This window comes from Lepisosteus platostomus, chromosome 10 (assembly GCF_059453375.1).
Source record: "Lepisosteus platostomus isolate fLepPlt1 chromosome 10, fLepPlt1.hap1, whole genome shotgun sequence".
Lineage (NCBI taxonomy): Eukaryota > Metazoa > Chordata > Actinopteri > Semionotiformes > Lepisosteidae > Lepisosteus > Lepisosteus platostomus.
The window spans coordinates 17,419,560-17,427,575 of NC_142620.1; positions in this window are offsets into that span (position 1 = coordinate 17,419,560).

Here is an 8,016-nt window from a genome sequence, read left to right on the forward strand (position 1 = left end):
GAACTCCTCTGGAATTTTTACAGCTGTGCCTTGAATTTTCAATACATTTCAGAAATACATTATTAATAAATAAGTAAAGTTTAATAAGGAATAGTTCTTTAAACTAACCAATTAATAATATTATAATAATATAAGGGTCCACATTTTTCTATATATATATTATTAAACAAGATATAGTTAAAACATCAAAACAGTATTTAACATCGGTTTTGACAACAGAAACAGTTGCTCTTTATACTGTATAATAATCAAAAAGTGTTCTTTGAACTGTGTGACGCAGGTGTAGTAAATGGAGTCCCATTGTTTAAGGTTCATGGAACCTGCAGGTGTAGTGTAGTCTGCTAGTGGGTGTCTACAGAAAACCCTCTTAGTCTGCACATTTTCTGAATACAGACCAGCATGACGCAGGAAAAGCAATCCAGCTGAATGAATTCACAATCAATCTTTTTGTTTTTTAAACATAAATGCTTTCTTTGTGATTGCTCAAACACTTAAATGCAAACATGGAAACAAAGTCCTTTTTTTCTTGTGTGGTTACACATTGTGTGAAAAAGAGAAGAATTATGAGTATTAATGAATAAAGAGTATTAGGTACTATTATTAATAATAATAGGAAACAGTTTGGAGGAGCTGTTAGAACTCTGGAGCTGTTTCATTCCAGTTGTTCCTGTCTTCCAGGCTTTTTAAATGAGTACTTCAAATAACCACACACAACTGCACTGCACAACTGATTTTTCATTAGATTCAAATATGACTAATTTAACTTCTTGAGGATTATGGCAAATAATGCAATATAATGCAGCCTGATTAAAATGTCTGCTCAAATTTCAATGATCTAGAAATAATATTGAGTTTATCTGACATCATTATTAATAATCAATTTAACTGACATTTTTATCCTTTTCCTTTTTTTTCCTAAACATATTTTCATATTCTTTTATACAGTTTGGTTTACTGGGGCAGTCTGGGTTAGGCACCTTGCTCAAGGGTACAGCAGTAATATCTCAGCTGGGATGTTCAACCACAACACGCTAGGCAGTCAAGATGCCTAACAACTATACAACACTGCCACTCGTTAAAGCACAGGCTGCCAAGGGCTGGAAGTTAACCAGCAAGAAACCGAAGTTAGACACCAGCAGACCTGTACGTGGTGTTAACAAGTTCTGTCTAGTGGCATGACGTCTCTGCAGCTAAAAAGTAATAAACAGTTGAATAAAAATGTATAGCGTGTCAGTACAATGGAATTCTCAATTTACTTGACCACAAGGGGGACCTCTCGTAACACCAAATTCCTGGGTGACAGAGTAACCTCAGGTAGGTGGAATTAGGCAACACTTAATGCCTAAACTAATTACTAATTATCTACTGTTCTGGGCTTGTTTTATTTATTTTTTCATTGAATTATGATCTTTGTGATTCATCATGCTGATAATTATCTTGCACAATACCCACTTGAATCACATTCCAGTGCCAATGACAGCTGTGGTTACAGAAATGAAACAAGTTTACACACACTTTAAGTCTGACAGCCTCATCCCACTTGCATAGCACATAATAGGCTAAAGCCTTTCCAGATATAATTCTGTAGCATGAAATTGAGAACTGGAACATACCAATGTGCAGAGAATCAAACCTTAAATGCCATGAACTATTAACATTAAGAGCTAAGCCATCTGGAATTCTGGAGTGAGTGCTCCTCTCCTTCCTGCTTAAGGCATGCTAGGGGGGCGTCACCCTAAGGTTACCAGGGTAACAGTCCTATCAACAGTTGCCCATTTCCAGTTCCAGGATCAACCACTCCAGCCACAGGGTGTCTCTCTGCCATATGTCCAATGGGACAGTGACAGTTACACTGCCAGCCTCCTGCTTCATGACCATCCTTGTTGGTCATCCCTACCAACCAGCAGTGTCAGATGGTCTTCTTATATGTTCACCATTACACGACCTCACCAGGGAGGCAACACTCCCAGGCTCCTGCTCAGTTTCCTTTGCCTCTCTCTCAGGAATCTTTGTGCCTCCACTTGCAGGGCTGTCATGTAGGGTATGTAGGGTGCACTCCTAGTGGAGCAGATCAATCTAGTTTTGGGTGCACAAGTGCTTCTAAATCCTGATAAGGTGACAACTTCTGACAATCTCTCCAACACTGTACACAGGCCTTCCTGCTAGCTAGCATGGGGCTCAGCCTCTTCTTTTGCCTGTGACAGAGCACCCTGTTTGTCAACAAGACAAAAAGGATTGGTCTCACGTCTTAGTACTTCTAAAGGACCCCAGGTGAAGTGTTTCCTTGTAAACTAGTGAATCTTCCTTCCGGTGTCTGACAGGTAATCGGAGTGCCAACTTGGCAGAGGATCCCACTTGCCACCACTTGAAATGTCAGGTCTAAAGGAGTGTGAAGCTCTCTTCAGAATATGAGTCCTGCCAGGGCGCAATAGGAGGATGTCGCCGTCCAAGCGACAAGGCTTGGCTTAAAAGAAAGGAAACTCCCAAAACGGCAGTCTTCAAATGCAAACAAAACTGGGTTTATTGCCTTCAAAGAGTGAAACTGGGTTTATTGCCTTCAAAGAGTGATAACAACAAAAAAAAACTCAACGGAGCACCTCCAAAATCAGTTATTTATAGATGGCCTACCAGAAACCTCTCCCTTTAAAATCAGCAGTGTTTTTAGTACTGCTAATGTGGCAGTGTGGGAAACTATAAACAGAAGAGTGACTGGTGGCCATCTTGCACAACACAACACAACACAACACAACACAACACAACACAACACAACACAACACAACACAACACAACACAACACAACACAACACAACACAACACAACACAACACAACACAACACAACACAACACTCCATTGGGAAACACTGGAGTGATTTTAGGGAAAAGAAAAAGGTAAGTATCATTCACAGTTCATATGTATCACATAGACACTCACAAACATACAGGAAGGGTACAGGAAAGTAAAGGAGTATTTTACATTCATTTGGAAAAAGAATAAAAATAGGAGGCACCCTGTCACAGAGGACCCCTGCTCAACTGTTTGGTATGGAAGCTGAGTCCTTCTGGTGACACACAGTAAGGGTGTAATTGAACTGGTTTACTAACTCATCACTCTGCATGCAGGGGTGTAAACTAGGTCTTTTTCATTCCTAACCACTGGTACAGCTTGTTTAAGACCTGTGACTCTGCAACAAAGCACCTTGATCTTTCCCCAATACATGATATGGCACTGAACCAGGCTGGTATGTGCAATCCTCATCCGGTTCTGAGAAAGTTTTCTGGAAGGCCGGCAGAAGCTCTTTTAACTGCTGCTGCCTCGGGCTAAAGCCCGTAAGGGCTCTCTTACTGCCTCCCCTTTTCTGCCCCCCTCATGGCCATCATGGTGTAATCTCTCTCCCCAGAATGACTACTGCTTTAACAATCCCCATTCTCCTTTGCTCATAGTTATGATGCAAATGCTTCTCCACTCATTACTATAGGCCTACTGGAGTGGGGAAGGAGGTTGGCACCCCCATCCAGTCCTACCACTGGTTGCCCTAATCTCACCTCCAGATCAGACAAATACTTACAGTTCTGGGATCAACCATCAGCCCAGGGTTTCCGCCAAATATATTTCACACTTTTGGATCTTTGGTGATTTGAAAAAGTTCCAGTCCGGAACCGGATTTGATTAGGGATTGATATTCTGTTTAAAATTGTAAATGATGATCCATCATTCCAGAGAAGATACAATTAGGCAATTAATAAAAGCGTGAAAACAATGAAATGGCATACGACATTACTCAGGGAATAAAACATTTTCAGGAACTGGCAAAGCAGCAGACCCTTTGGTCCCTAAACATCCATGTGCATTGGAGATCCATGTAAGTGTAAAACCAGCCAGTATTTCTCAAAACAATACAAAATTGCACATAGGAAGATTCAGAACTAGTTATAAAAGAGATCATTCCCATCTGTAGGCTTTATAGATATATTTTAGTTTGCATTTGGAGAAAACGAGGGAAATATTATTATTTCGATCAATTTAGTAAATTGGAGCATTCAAAGTACTTCAATTAAAAAAAAGGTTGGAAAAAGAAGTCCAGAAGCCACTCATTTTTCTTACATAGAAGCTAGTTTGCATTTTTCCAGTCTTTCTGCTTTTAGAAGTGAGAGCAGACTACAAGCACCACAGTGCGCCTCAGAGCAAAATGTAATTAATACTCGCCCTGAGGTTTCTTGAGTATAGAAGTAACTTATCACATCTTTGTGTTCTTCCATTGTCTGAGCCTCAAAGGAAAACCATTTTCATTCTCATTAAACTGTGCTAAAGATGCTCATTATGTTCAAAGATAAACATTTTATTTGTAACTCTAGACACAAGTAAATTATTGATTGGATCTGATTCAAACACAGACAGTCTCTCTTGATTTATTAAAGAGATAGAATGGATGTACTTTAACAACACCCTGATATATGAAAGGTTACAAGACTTTTTAGCTTGAATGCAAATATGGTAAAAGATGGAGTTTAAGGAAAGTAGAACCTTCCTCTTAATCCTTTTTCACTGCTAACTGTCTTAAGGAGTGCTCGTGATTTCTATACAGTATATGTCTATACAGTATATAGTGTACACCTATTAAAATTGTCAGATGAACAATTGATGAAGAATAGACATATCCTTCATCAGTATGAGAGCTGTGCATTGAAATGCTTGCTTAATAGTTTAGGATGAAATATACAGTACAGCAATGACTGGTTTCTTGTGATAGGTCTGTTCTTCAAATAGCAGATGAAGACAAGACAAAAAGCAACATACTGTAGATGAACTCACTCCTTTTGTGTTATATATCAATAGTGTCAGCGATTATAGTGTCTGCAATAAATAAAAATATTTTTAATTAACTCATTAATAATGTTGATGAATTAAATGCCAGACATTGTACCTGGATAAATAAAATAATTATATCCATACATTTTTTAAATAGCATTTATTTAAAAAAATAATGGTCATACCATTCTGAGTAATCTTGCATAATTTATATTTCCCATTAACAGCATAATTGCTATACAAAAACATTGCTGAGTCACTACAAAACAAGCTATCCTGTATTGTATACTGACAAAAACATCATAGTATAAGTTGTTTTTAAAATGAAGCTATAGAAAATTGATCTTAGAGTTGATCTTTTAGCACAGTCGTTAAATATCTGACAATGTTATAATGTTAGAGGGTAGGAAAAGGGACGATAATGTTCAGTGCATTAAGTTCCTATATTGTTTAGGGACAACAGCCTACAACAGATGTTTCACTGATATTTTTTACATTCCTAGACACCAAACCTAAGAGCTGTCTTCTTGCTTTGTCTATTTTTATGTGTTATTTAAGTTGCTTGGGTGGCCTACATTGTTAAGTACTTTTTAATATATGACTCAACAGCTCTGTTAACAGTAGCATCATGCTTTGTAGTTAACTTGACAAAGTAGGCTTTGACTATTACAGTATATAGTTCACTGTGTGAACAAATCAGTTAATATATAATAATATATTTAGTTTATTTAGTTTTGATTTTTGTTCTTCTCATTTGTTATTATTGCTAAATATAATTAATATAAATTAGCCCTTGGCACTTCTATGGTCATTCAACTTTTAATTATTCACTTTAGGTAATGGGGTTCCAACCTAGTGCTATACATTCTATAGATGTGTTCAGGCAGTAGCAAAAGAATATGCTAATTCAATACTAAAGCAAATCATTTGTTCAATTTGTTTGATCAGAATGAACACACAAAGACTCTAACTGTCCCAGACTAGGGGTGAAGAACCCTACACTAGGTTTCTCTTATTCTCTTGTGTGTCTCGTGCTTAATGACCCAAATGAGTTCTTGGTTATGTAGGTTAAATAAACACTCAAATAATTTTAAACACTTTGTTCACTTAGTCTTTACATTTGGGAATGCTCAACCTAAGTGTAGTTGCCAAGGTAAGTTTAATACATTTTTCATACTTTGTGCCATCCAATTAAACTACATGAAAAATTAAAATGGTTCTGAATTTTGCTGTATCATTTAGTACAGTATCATACTATCATACATACTATCATTATAGTACTTTTTTACTTTCAGAGAGACTCGTAATATCAAATCATTTATCTTTGATGTAATCTGACACCAAGTTTAAAAAAAACAAACCTGATCAGAATTAGTAATATGAATTGGAATACATGCTTAAAGTTGCTCATATGATCAGTAGCATCCATATAGGATGGGAAAGATGCTATAAAAACAAAAATGAAAGAAAAATGTATTTCGCTTCAGAAAAGTTTCAGATCTAATTCAAAACTGAAAAATACATGTCCAGATTAAGTTGACATCAGTATTCTAAATAACAAATTCACCTTTCACATCAAAGGCAGTTGATTCTGTGAGCTCTGGATGACTAGTACTGGGAAGGACTGCCTACTTGTAATGGGGTCTAGGTTTAAGTGGAGTTGGCAGAATAGAGGATCCTGTGAGATCCAAAAATAACTGTAAATAGATCTCGACCATTCTTGCTCTACAGGTTTTTCCACATGAGTGGATGATCGTCACTGTGGGTTCTGGAAAGGTGAACCTGCTGGGAGCATGAGCAATCTTTGGTGTTGCTATGTTTAATTTCCCCTCCTTTTCAGGCTGTCTGGTGGTGCAGAACATAAGCTCAAGTGATGGAGCTGAATGAACTTGTCCATTCAGAAAGGCGAGCTGCAAAGCTGATCAATAATTCAATGTTTGTAACAGACGGTGCACTGCGGCTGGCACTTGTAGGGTTACGGATGAAAAAACACTTTTTTCATAATGGATAGGTGGGCACTCTGCTATTTAACTTGTCCACACTTAACATCATAGAATTATTTTTGCTATACTATTACAAGAGGTGTTCTTGAATGCCTTCAAAGAAATTAATTTTAAGGCTTTCCAAAAGGTTTTTTTTTTGCTTAGGAATGACACTCATTTGTGATTTATCATAGACTAAAGGAGTATCATAGACTAAGAATACATACTTGACCAAATGTATAGTATACAATTTCTTTACTATGATTATTTTTCTAGTTAAAAATGATTAGACTAGGATTTGATATTTTCCATCATTCATAGTCCACCCTTAAAATTGTTTACTGTTGTTTATCACTTTCAAGGTAATATAGTGCATAGAAAAATGTGATATGGCAGAGCATGAAAACTATGGATAAACGCGAGACAATTGCTGGAAATTTACCAAAGCAAAAAACATGGTATGAGGGTGGTAATAACATTGGAAACTGCAAAAATACTGTACTATCATTCTTCTCCTGTGAGTACTTATACAGATGACCTCCTTTCACAGTTGAAACAAAATGGAGACACAGTGGCTCTCACTGTAGTTTGGTACTTAAATACTTATCGCAACCATTGAAGGCAAATGTGGAGAGAAATGTGTTGGAGGTCAGCCAGAGTGCACACAGGACAGTTCAGTTCTTTATTGTATTGCCAGGAGACTTCATCCCTTTGTATAGCCCTCACTAGTACATTACAGGCACTGTTAGGTTCTGGCCTTCAGCACACAGTAGATGTGTTTAACACTTGCATTCTGCAAATGTCTAGTATTCTGTAACAGAACAGTATGCTTACACTATTGCAAAACAGCACGTGGTGTTTGTGCATGGAGCAGAACCCAATACTTTGCTTATTGTTAGCAGTTTTGTTAGTATTATGAGGCTTTTACCAGTGTTTCTCAGAACAGTAAATGCTGTGAGATTTATTGCTGTTCTCCTTGGGCTCTTTATTGACCTTTGTTTTGAAAGGACTTCTAAAATGTTACCTATAGTAGGTTAAAATTCAACAGAGTTATTCCCAGCTTTGTCCTTTAGCTTTCTACATTGTCTTGAAATATAAGTATGTATATATAAATAGTAAAACAATTTAACTAACTCTTTATTACATAAAATGTTACAGATCTATAACAGAAATGAACATACATTTTATTTGGAAGTTTCTAAATTTCTCGTGTGTTTTAGAAAAGAA